Source organism: Lepidochelys kempii, chromosome 5, assembly GCF_965140265.1.
Source record: "Lepidochelys kempii isolate rLepKem1 chromosome 5, rLepKem1.hap2, whole genome shotgun sequence".
Classification (NCBI taxonomy): Eukaryota; Metazoa; Chordata; order Testudines; family Cheloniidae; genus Lepidochelys; species Lepidochelys kempii.
The window spans coordinates 98,816,750-98,830,024 of NC_133260.1; positions in this window are offsets into that span (position 1 = coordinate 98,816,750).

Consider the following 13,275-nt stretch of genomic DNA (forward strand, 5'->3'; position numbering starts at 1 on the left):
GCAGTTGATGACAAGCTGTCATAACTTGAGCAGTACTCCTCATTCTGCATGAGTTTTATGCTGTGGGACATAGCAGCTCAGAACTGGAAGGACACAAAGATAGATTAAAGCCATCTTACCCCCACTTTTCCCTGGGCTATCAGTTTAAGGCATTTTGTCCATAATGTTTAGTACCCAGTTTGTACAGCTGTCTCTCATTACACTTCTAGACAGTGGAGAATTGGACTCTTGAGTGCAATTCCACATGGTTATCAAAAGCTTTATTCTGATTTCTATTTTTTAATGTGGATTCTTTCATGAAAGATGATTACTGAAGCAACTAATATACTTTATATATAGTAAAAGCTATGTAGCATATTCATTCAGTTATGAAAGCTCCTCTCATTACTGACAAACTGCTAATTATAGCAGTCGGAAAAGTATGATATACTGTCTTATGTGGTATTATGTGATCATGGTATTACGTTCTTTATGCTTATACCTGGGCTTCATTTTTGTGAAACTTACAATGGGCTATTTTGTGATCGTGGGACAATTGTATTTTTAACAGAATTGATGTCAGCATCCATTAACAGATGTTTGTTGTTGGACAAACTACCAAAGCAGAAAAGAACACTGAAACTCATGATCCTTTTAAAAAAGAACATGTATAGGCAAAAAAATATAGTTTGAGTATGTTGTATTTATGTTTCTGACCTTTGGAAAGGTTGGTAGGTCTATTCTGTATACTCACAAACCTTCATTGGCTCAAACATCTTCGAGTGAGTGTCAGGGTGGATCCTGCTGTAGAAGCACATGCCTGTTGCACACAAGATGGGGTTTTGTTTAATAATGTCTGTCAGGGCCATGCATGTACCCTGTGTCATCTCATGCTCGCATGCAAGGGCATGAAAGGTGAAGCAGCCGTGACCTTCCGTCAGTTCTCTTACTGCCCATGGCAATAAGACAGAACCCAGTGAGTGCTTGTCTTGCTTCTCTGGAGCTTCAAACATATTCCTTTTTTGAACTTTCTGGTGGAAAAAATCACCTTCATCCTCATTTTTACGTTTTTAAGTTGGAAGTTCCAAAAATAGAAAAGACTGAGTACATCCCCTGTAGCAGAGCTTTGGCACCCTGCATCTACCACTATGGCGAACTCCAACCTGTGCTGAACATATCCCCTGGGTTGAGAGGCTTAGTAGATGCCTGTTCTGTTTAGAGGAAGTCACATTCCCAGTAAGTGTGCCAGTATGCAAATCCTTATTGAGGACTTGTAAGTCAAGGGACATGGCTGAAATTACACCTACTCAATTGAGAGGGACTACTGCCTCCAAACAATGAAAAGCGTCATCTTCAGCAAGTGTTTCCTTGAGCAGAAACCACACCCGAGCAGCAGCAGGAAAGAAAATTTGGCACCAATAAGTTTTACAGGCAACTGGGCTAACCTGACTTGGCACTGGCCCCCACAACATTGACAACATCAGAATGAAGTTTGGCACCCCAATACAAGGGTGAGTACCAAAAGGGCCCAACCGGAGTCTGGGCAGAGCTCCAAATACCAGAAGACTTTCTCCTAAAAGGAGAGAAAGAGATAAGACTCTTCCAGAGACCGAGTTTAAGTTCTCTGCCAGGGTAAGTGATGCTTAGAAAACCAGGACCAATACTGGAACTAGCAAAGTCTCCAGTGCTGACCATTGCACCAATTACAGGCCCAAGATATGTCATTACAGAACAGCCTAAATAACCAAGGATATTGTCAGCAGTGGACCAGCGTGATTCAGGCTCTGAGCACTACCCCACAGCTCTGCCATTCAAAGAGTGCAACTCCTTATTAATCTCTAGATTTCACCTTTTCCTTAGTGTCAAACAGGGACACCTCTCTCTCCACTCTAAGGAGTGACCTTAGAACCAGCATCAAAGATCCTCTCACAAGGCACCATCTCGGTGGCCTGACCAGCTGCAACACTGACCAGCCAGTACCCATTCATAATGGCATGTTGGCTGTACTAGCCCTACTGGGGAACATCATCCCTCGCGTCCCATAGCAGATCATCTTACGGATCTAGAAAGATGAAGCGATCCAGCTGTGTGGTGGAATTACTACTTAAACAACTGACACAGAGCTTGACATCTGCACCCTGGAACCGCAATTAGAAGAACAGCGGCACCTCCAGTCTCTGCCAATAGAATCGTCGTCATCCAGTGAGCAGGGCCAGCTCCAGGCACCAGCAAAGGAAGCAGGTGCCTGGGGTGGGCAATAGAAAGGGGTGGCACTCTGTCCGTCATCGGGAAGGCACGTCTGGGTCTTCGGCAGCATTTCGGCGGCTGGTCCTGCAGTCCTTCTCTTCCACTTTGGTGGCAGCTCAACCGGGCTTGGGGTTTTTTGTTTTTGTTTTCCTTCGCTGCTTGGGGCAGCAAAAAAGCTGGAGCCAGCCCTGGCATTGAGGCAATTTAACTAGCCCATGCCCTGGCAGAAGACCATTAGGAGATCCTGAAAGGCATTATAACTTACATAGCGAAGTCTTTGGATATAGGAATGATGCTTATCCAGGAGAGATCCTATAAACTCTGACAGCCTGAGCACATTAGCCCCAGCTAGGATCTCTCCCCCCCCATCAATGAGGGCATATTAGAACTGGCCGAGGGTCTCTAGCAAACCTGAGCCACTGTTCAGTCCAAATCCAAACTAGGGAGAAGCCCTATCAAGTGCCCCTGAAAAATTTTGATTAGTTTTACTCCCACCTAAGCCAGGGATCTTTAGCAGCAATGCAGAAAAAGTCAAAATGATGAAAAGGGCTCTCAGAAGTTAGACCCAGAGATTTCTTGGTTACAGAGAGCCCCTGGGTCTGGTATCTATGTACTGGTTTGTCAAAATGTGTCATGTGAGGTCTCTTCTGAAAGCCTGTTTCACATTGATCCTCATAATCATTGCAACATGTAAGTACGGCTAATATGTAAGGAGTTATGTATATGTACGGAAAACTAACTTAAGGTTTGTGGCTTGGGGCTTGTCACCAAAAGATGAGACAGGCTTCTTTCACCAAGAGTTGCTTATGTAAATTGTTGTATGGTTCACAATGGGTCCCCATTTAGAGTCTCAGGAAAATACTAGTGATTTCAAAGTTTTTCCAGGGGAGATTATAGGCAGGGAAATGAAAGTGGGGGTTACCCTGTTTGCAAATGAAGATAATGTATATTTGGATTCTTACTGTAAGACACTCTGCATCTTTCCACTGAGACAGTGAGAGGACAGGAGCTTGTCTCATGAATGGAGAAGTACCACCAAGCCTGGCTGTAATAAGCTGGAAGGTTTTGGGTGAGCTTTTGCTCTATATGGCATGACAATGTCTTAAGTTTAGACTGTAGAAAATGTTAACGATTTTGTGACCATTTGTTTCCATTATTTCTATCTACTGCTCCTTGAATCTTTGTTAAATTAAATGTTAACTTGTTTTCTCTATAAATAATTCCCAGGGCTGTGAGTTGAGGGGAGCTGTGATTGTGAGGCATAACTGCTAAGCTAATGTGTACAGTTCCTTTGGGAATAGCAGATATGCAAATTCTGTGAGTGTCCAGTGGAATAGGGGCTGAGCAGTCCGGAGGGAGGCTGAGGATTCGGGGGGTTAGAGTGTACCTATCATTAACCTGTAAAGAGAGTGTGAGGTGTGGATATCATGCTTTTGTTGCCAGAGGCTGGTGGAGTTGGGGAACTAACCCCCACCATGGCAGACAAGGTTTCCACACGCTAAGGGCAGGCGGTAGCAAGTGCTCACAATGCTGGGTACCCCTGGGAAGTGCTCAAAGCTTACTTGTCAGTTTGCCAGGCAGAGTTAAGCAAGGCTATCAGGCATTACTTGCCAAATATAATTTCCTGATGTGGGAACTTCCTTTCTAGCCAGACTGCCACAAGACATTAGGGACATGCTATAGGAGACTATTAAAGAAAGCCAAATGATTACCATATAGCCATATATCACAAGATGCTCTGACATGGCCACAAGGTTCATGGCCAAAGCTATGACTACAATATGAGCTCACTGGCTGTCAGCCTCTGGGATACTGAGAGGTCCAAGATACTATCCAGTACCTCCTATTTGAGGGAATGGTGCTTTTCCACACAATGATTGGCTAAGTCTTCCGCTCCTTAAAAGACTCAAGGGCCTTCCTCAGATTTCTGGGGCTATATACATCAATCGCCTACAAGAATCCCTGCACGTATTTGTCCTAGCAGAGGCCATGGGACCCTGGACCCAGCATAGATAACCAGATTTACCCCAGTGGGAACAGGCACAGTACCCACAGGAGATGCGTGTCACTTGCCTTCCATATCATACACACACCACCCCATCAACCAGCAGCAGATTTGATGGGGCTGTCAGGATCCACATCAGGGCTGATCAGGGTCAGCAACTACCTGTGGGAACTTACTTGCCCCTTTCCCTTGGGCTTAGTCCAAATATTGCCTTGGACAATGGTGGTTGGAAATAGTCACCTATGGTTATTCCATCCAGACCCAACTCTTGCCTCCCTGTTCCTCTGTAGGGACTCTTCTCATGAGCATCTGTTACAAAAAGAAATGTCTTTGATGCTTTGTCAAGGAGCTGTAGAAGAAGTTTCATAAGAATACAGGGGGTAAGGCTTCTCACTGTATTTAACATGAAGAAGAAAGGTAGTGTTTATCCTATCCTAGACCTGAGGAGACTGAATAAATATATTTGCTGTCTCAGATTCAGGATGGTAACATTTGCCTCCATCTCTTCAGGCTCAAGACTTCAAGTTGAAAGACACAAACCAAAATGTGTACTTCCACATAGCTGTCCACCTGGATTCACGGTGGGATCAATCATGACCAGTACAAGGTACTGCTGGGCAGGCTCTCCACAGCACCAAGGGACTTCACAAAATGCCTTGGGGTGGTAGCACCTGAGAAGACAAGGCATTCACATCTACTCCTACATGGACCCGTCTGTGTTGATAAGAAGCACAGGGGATCTTTATAGGGGAAAAGGCAGCATGCAGCATTTATTGAGAATACAAGTTAGCATATGCTTTTCATCTCTCTCTCAAACAGACAGACAGACACCCCACCCCGCTGCCAGTTGATGTTTATCATTACCAGTCCAGAGTCTGGATCAATCCAGTGGCCAGCCAGATTGGTCACAAAGGGGAGCAGGGCTCTGTCAGTCACGATCCAATGCTCCTGGAGTGTGGCAAGACGAACCCAAAGTCCCATGGCCAAGCACCCTGTTCTTATAGTCTTCTTTTTTTTTCCTCTGTTAAAGTCTATAGATTTTGCTGTGTCAGTTTGTGACCAGTTACTCCTGAAGTGGTGTATCTTTTGTCGTTAACATTCCAAAAACACCTCTGAGAGGGTCATCCTGTACTGGTTTCGATTTAATCAATTGTTTTTAGGGGTGCCAGCTTCTACCTCAGGGTTGTCCATCTACTCTTCTTCAATCATGGATGCATGTTGATGGTTCTTTGGCATCAACAAATCTTGATGAGGGTCTTCGCTCCTCCTTTCTTAAGCATTTGGGTTAACAATGGCCTTCATACCTTATCTTTTCCTGATGCATGCATTGCTTATTCACACAGTCTTTTTACAGAGACCTTTGAGAATACTAACAGTGTCAGTTTATTTTGAATCTTCTTAACAGACACAATACAAGATCCTGTCTTTTACTTAAAACAAAGAAATGTATATTTAACTGGAGTGCCTAATTTGTAATACATATAGGAAACCATAGTAGATATTATAACTTATCCTAAAACAAAAGGGTGACCATAATCAGTCATAAGGATTGTTCTGGTCTGTCCCTGCCTTAACATCAGTACCGATGCTGGCAGTCTGTCAGACGCATTTCTACCAATGTGCCAGAGGGTCATTCCTTTCTACTATTTAAATGGGCTGGCTGGTAAAATTAAATCAAAGCAGACATTAGTACCTCTATTCTTATAGTACAATTATAAAATCCTGCTCCTACATCTGAGCAGAGGCTAGTCATAATGGGAGTCAGCCGTAAGCCTTGAATACTCTCTATCCATATTTATTTGACTAGGCTGTCTAGTGAAATACAAAAAAATCATCACTTATCTATCACAGATGATAGTTTATAGTAGCCCTGATCAAATCCAGATCAGAAAAAGTGTACCTGCCCTAGCACAGACTCCAGTCCCTACTAGGATTCCTACTCCAGTTAACATCAGAAATGACTGATAGTATGGACACATCTCAGGGTATGTCTACACTATGAAATTAGGTTGAATTTATAGAAGTCGGTTTTGTAGAAAGTGTTTTTATACAGTTGACTGTGTGTGCCCCTACACAAATGCTCTATGTGCATGTAGTCAGCGGACTGTGTCCACAGTACAGAGGCAACCATCGACTTCCGGAGCGTTGCACTGTGAGTAGCTATCCCACAGTCTCCACCACCCATTTGAATTCTGGGTAGAAATCCCAGTGCCTGATGGGGCTAAAACATTGTCACGGGTGGTTCTGGGTACATATCATCAGGCCCCCCCCTTCCCTCCCTCCCTCCGTGAAAGCAAGGGCAGACAATCGTTTTGCGCCTTTTTTCTTGAGTTACCTGTGCAGATGCCATACCACGGCAAGCATGGAGCCTGCTCAGCTAACGGTCACCGTATGTCTCCTGGGTGCTTGCAGACGCGGCACTGCATTGCTACACAGCAACAGTTTATTGCCTTTTGACAGCAGACAGTGCAGTATGACTGGTAGCCGTCATCGACATAGTCCAGGGTGCTCTTTTAACCGACCTCGATGAGGTCGGGGGCACCTGGGCAAACATGGGAGTGACTCAGCCAGCTCATTTCCCCTTTAAGTTTCGTCTCATGGCGGTGCACTGTTTTTTTTTAATCTGCAGCCAGCGGAAAACGATGGCCAGCAGTCATACTGCACCGTCTTCTGCCGAACACCCAGGAGACGACGATGGCTAGTGGTCGTACTGCACAGTCTGCTGCCAGCAAGATGTATAAAGATAGATGAAGTGGATCAAAACAAGAAATAGACCAGATTTGTTTTGTATTCATTTTCTCCTCCCTCCCTCTGTGAAATCAACGGCCTGCTAAATCCAGTTTTGAGTTCTATCCTTGAGGGGGCCATTCCGTTTCTTGCAAAGCTACCCCGTTTGTTGATTTTAATTCCCTCTAAGCCAACCCTGTAAGCTATGTTGTCAGTCGCCCCTCCCTCCATCAGAGCAACGGCAGACAATTGTTTCGCCATCTTTTTCTATGCAGACGCCATACCATGGCAAGCATGGAGCCCACTCAGATCACTTGGGCAATTAGGAGCACATTAAACACCACACGCATTATCCAGCAATATATGCAGCACCAGAACCTGGCAAAGCGAAACCAGGCGAGTAGGCGACTTCAGCGCGGTGATGAGGACATGGACACAGACTTCTCTCAAAGCACGGGCCCTGGCAATGCGGGCATCATGGTGCTAATGGGGCAGGTTCATGCGGTGGAACGCCGATTCTGGGCTCGGGAAACAAGTACAAACTTGTGGGACCGCTTAGTGTTGCAGGTCTGGGATGATTCCCACTGTCTGTGAAACTTTCGCATGCGTAAGGGCACTTTCATGGAACCTTGTGACTTGCTTTCCCCTGCCCAGAGGCGCAAGAATACCAAGATGAGAGCAGCCCTCACAGTTGAGAAGCGAGTGGCAATAGCCCTGTGGAAGCTTGCAATGCTAGACAGCTACCGGTCAGTCGGCAATCAATTTGGAGTGGGCAAATCTACTGTGGGGGCTGCTATGATGCAAGTAGCCCATGCAATCAAAGATCTGCTGATATCAATGGTAGTGACCCTGGGAACTGTGCAGGTCATAGTGGATGGCTTTGCTGCAATGGGATTCCCTAACTGTGGTGAAGCCATAGACGGAACCCATAACCCTATCTTGGCACCGGAACACCAAGCCGGTGAGTACATAAACCACAAGAGATACTTTTCATTAGTGCTGCAAGCACTGGTGGATCACAAAGGATGTTTCACCAACATCAATGTGGGATGGCCAGGAAAGATACATGATACTCACATCTTCAGGAACTCTGGTCTGTTTCAAAAGCTGCAGGAAGGGAGTTTATTCCCAGACCAGAAAATAACGGTTAGGGATGTTGAAATGCCTATGGTTATCCTTGGGGACCCAGCCTACCCCTTAATGCCATGGCTCATGAAGCATTACACAGGCATCCTGGACAGTAGTCAGGAGCTGTTCAACTACAGGCTGAGCAAGTGCAGAATGGTGGTAGAATGTGCATTTGGACATTTAAAAGCGTGCTGGCGCAGTTTACTGACTCGGTTAGACCTCAGCGAAACCAGTATTCCCACTGTTATTACTGCTTGCTGTGCGCTCCACAATATCTGTGAGAGTAAGGGGGAGACGTTTATGGCGGGGTGGGAGGTTGAGGCAAATCGCCTGGCTGCTGGTTATGCACAGCCAGACACCAGGGCAGTTAGAAGAGCACAGGAGTGTGCAGTGCGCATCAGAGAAGCTTTGAAAACCAGTGTCATGACTGGCCAGGCTACGGTGTGAAAGTTCTGTTTGTTTCTCCTTGATGAAACCCCCCGCTTCTTGGTTCACTCTACGTCCCTGTAAGCTAACCACCCTTCCCTCCTCTCTTTGATCACCGCTTGCAGAGGCAATAAAGTCATTGTTGCTTCACATTCATGCATTCTTTATGAATTCATCACAAAAATAGGGGGATAACTACCAAGGTAGCCCGGGATGGGTGGGGGAGGAGGGAAGGACAAGGCCACACAGCGCTTTAAAAGTTTAAAACTTATTGAATACCAGCCTTCTGTTGCTTGGGCAATCCTCTGGGGTGGAGTGGCTGGGTGGCCAGAGGCCCCCCCCTCGCATTCTTGGGCGTCTGGGTGATAAGGCTGTGGAACTTGGGGAGGTGGGTGGTTGGTTACACAGGAGCTGTAGCGGCGGTCTGTGCTCCAGCTGCCTTTCTTGCAGCTCAACCATACGCTGGAGCATATTAGTTTGATCCTCCAGCAGTCTCAGCATTGAATCCTGCCTCCTCTCACCACACTGCCGCCACCTTTCAGCTTCAGCCCTCTCTTCAGCCCGCCGCCTCTCCTCCCAGTCATTTTGTGCTTTCCTGCACTCTGCCATTGTCTGCCTCCATGTATTGCTCTGTCAGTGCGGGAGGACAGCATGAGCTCAGAGAATATTTCATCGCAGGTGCGTTTTTTTCACCTTCTAATCTTTGCTAGCCTCTGAGAAGGAGAAGATCCTGTGATCCTTGAAACATATGCAGTTGGTGGAGAAAAAAAAAGGGACAGTGGTATTTAAAAAGACACATTTTATAGAACAATGGGTATACTCTTTCACGGTAAACCTTGCTGCTAACATCCTTTACATACATAGCACATGTGCTTTCATTCCAAGGTCACATTTTGCCTCCCCCCAGCGCGTGGCTAGCCCCTCATCCCTCCCCATGGTTAACAGTGGGGAACATTTCTGTTCAGCTACAGGCAAACAGCCCAGCAGGAACGGGCCCCTCTGAATGTCCCCTTAAGAAAAGCACCCTATTTCAACCAGGTGGCCATGAATGATATCACTCTCCTGAGGATAACACAGAGAGATAAAGAACGGATGTTGTTTGAATGCCAGCAAACATACACTGCAATGCTTTGTTCTATAATGATTCCCGAGTACGTGCTACTGGCCTGGAGTGGTAAAGTGTCCTACCATGGTGGATGGAATAAGGCTGCCCTCCCCAAAAACCTTTTGCAAAGGCTTTGGGAGTACATCCAGGAGAGCTGCGAATGCCAGGGCAAATTAATCGTTAAACATGCTTGCTTTTAAACCATGTATACTATTTTAAAAGGTACACTCACCAGAAGTCCCTTTTCCACCTGGCGGGTCCGGGAGGCAGCCTTGGGTGGGTTTGGGGGGTACTGGCTCCAGGTCCACGGTGAGAAATGGTTCCTGGCTGTCGGGAAAATCGGTTTCTCTGCTTGCTTGCTGTGAGCTATCTACAACCTCATCATCATCATCTTCCTCATCCCCAAAACCTGCTTCCATGTTGCCTCCATCTCCATTGAAGGAGTCAAACAACATGGCTGGGGTAGTGGTGGCTGAACTCCCTAAAATGGCATGCAGCTCATCATAGAAGCGGCATGTTTTGGGCTCTGACCCAGAGTGGCCGTTTGCCTCTCTAGTTTTCTGGTAGGCTTGCCTCAGCTCCTTAAGTTTCACTCAGCACTGCTTCGGGTCCCTGTTATCTCCTCTGTCCTTCATGCCCTGGAAGATTTTGACAAATGTTTTGGCATTTCAAAAACTGCAACGTAGTTCTGATAGCATGGATTCCTCTCCCCATACAGTGATCAGATCCTGTACCTCCCGTTTGGTCCATGCTGGAGCTCTTTTGTGGTTCTGGGACTCCATCATGGTCACCTCTGTTGATAGCTCTGCACTCACCTGCAGCTTGCCACGCTGGCCAAACAGGAAATTGAAATTCAAAAGTTCGTGGGCCTTTTCCTATATACCTGGCCAGTGCATCTGAGTTGAGAGTGCTGTCCAGAGTGGTCACAATGGAGCACTCTGGGATAGCTCCCGGAGGCCAATACCGTCTAATTGTGTCCACAGTACCCCAAATTCGACCCGGCAAGTCCGATTTCAGCACTAATCCCCTTGTCAGGGGTGGAGTAAGGAAATCATTTTTAAGAGCCCTTTAAGTCGAAAAAAAGGGCTTCGTTGTGTGGACGGGTGCAGGGTTAAATCAATTTAACGCTGCTAAATTTGACCTCCACTCCTAGTGTAGACCAAGGCTCAGAGTGTTAGGGCACATGTCAGCATGCAGGTATGTGACACTACATGGGATTGTGTACTAATGTCCTGGAGCTTGGAGTCATCAGATAGAATGCCATTACAAGCCAATCTGTCCTCCAAAATTATGTAATGCAGGTTTTCTTGGAAGAATTAAAAAATGTCACTTTTGTTTAAGAGTTGGCCAGAGTCCAACTGTGTTATGGATGCCTTTGTCCTGCAATGAAACACAGGCTTGCTGTATACCTTTCCACCAATTCCACTGATCCCCATAGTGATTTCCAAGATCAGAAGAGACAAAGCTGTGATCATTCTGGGGGTTTCATACTGGCCAAGGCAGTTTTGGTTGATATCTACTACAGATGGTCCATTCAGTCTCTGATCCAGCTCTCAGATTTCCTGGGTTTGATCACTTAGCATCACAACCAGATGCTCAATCCAAGCCCAAAATCATTGCACCTGACATCGTGGCTGTTGTGTGCCTAAGCACCATAAACAGGCACTGCTCCCTACATGTCCAGGAAATCCTGATACAAAGGAAAACATTTCACAGAAAAACATTCTTCCAAGTAGAGGAGGTTCTTGATATGGGCAGCCCAAAAAGGCCTGGATATGATCCAGGCCTCAATGCCAAAGATCTTTGACTATTTACTGCACCTCAAACAGGATTTTTTGGGGGGGAGGGGATTTAGCTTTATTAGAACCCGTCTCGCAGTGATCTCAGCTTAGCACCCACCTGTGCAAATATGCTCAGTTTTTTTCATTCCACAGTATCAAAGTTTCTTAAAGGGCTACTACACACTTGCACACCAGTAGAGAGCCCACTTCTGCCTGGGTTCTCCAATATTGTTCTCTTGAGACTTAAGAAGCCTCCTTTGGAGCCTCTCGGAACGCTGCTTGCACCTCTCCAGTCTGAAGACTGTTGTAGGAGCTATCACTTTGGCTGGAAGAATGAGTGACCCTCCCCGTACAGCATTTGATAGGGGCAAAGTAGTGCTGAAACCTCATCTACAGTTCATCACCATGGTGGTCTCAGAACTTCATTGTCACCAATCAACCAGCTTGTCTTCTTTCTGAAATCACACTCAACACCAGGAGAAAAGTAACTGCATACACTAGATGTGTCTAGAATTCTGTTTTATTACATGGACAGGAACAACAGTTCAGACTGTTGGCCCATCTATTTCTGGCTATAGCTCTAAATCTATAGATTCTAAAGATAAGGCCATCTCATCTAAAAGAATATCAAAATAGATTGCATCTTTTTCTGTTAGCAGTTGGAGAATGTACATCTCCTACTGAACATCAAGGCTCACTCCCTCAGAGTTCAGGTGACATCTGCCTGCTTTCAGAAATTTGCCAGTATCTGAGATCTGCAAGGCTGTGGGATGGAGTAAGCCACTGACCTTTCTCAAATACTATGACTTCAACTTTGCAGTCGAGTGAGATGCCAAATTCAGGAGAGCAATTCTACTATGGCTGTTTGACTGAAATTTGTCATGCACACCATTTTGAGGGGATACTGCTTGCCAGTCACCTACAGTGAGAGCAACAGTAACATAGTTGAAGAACAACAGTTACTTACACTACAGTAACTAACTGTGGTTCTTTGAGAAGTTGGTGGTGTGGATCCTATGACTTCTGTTCCATCCCAACTTTTCAGAGTTTTGAGCTACCATGGCATTAAATTGCGAGGGAGGGTTGAGGTCACTCCTCTAGAGAGCAAAGGTGGCAGGGTACATGCCCAATAGATATTGCCATTTAAAAAAAAAATTTCATCTTGCACACAAGATGCATATGCACCTACTGTGGGATCCACACTGACTATGACATCTTGAAGAACCACTATTACAGTAGAGTAAGTAACCATTTTTCACTTACTATATGAAGTAAATTATTACATTTTTGTAAGGATTTTTGGATGAACAGATACAGGGATAGAGAAGCGTAGAACTACTTTTGAGGAAAATAAATTGCAGTTCATTTGATCAGACTTTGCACAAGTATATTAAAAAGTCCATTTCCCAAATTTTTTTTACATGTCTGTTATTTCTTTAGTCATTAGTAGTTATGACTTTACCCCATGGAAACTATTTTGTGAAGAATAAATTTCCCTTCATGCTGATGGTCAATTATAGCTTCCTGTGAATAGTCAAAGTAGGCATTTTTTTCAGATGCACATGCATGAAGAGCACATTTGTTCAAAATTTTCTGTCTTGTTTATTCTTTAAAGCTGTGCAAATGGCAGTCTTTAGCTTCTTAAGTGTAAGCAATAAGCATTAACATTTTTAATAACTAATTTAGTTTTTTCTGAGGTGCCACCATTGTAAGACAAGCAGGTTGACTTCTAGTCAGGAAAAGCATTTAGGTTGCCATCCCTACTTTTGGATAAATTATTCTTCATCAAGATGAAGTACTTAAGTAAAACATCTGAATTAAGATGTCAGTTGTTGCTGTGTCTGATGAGGTCTGGAAGGACCTATGATGCTAATAAA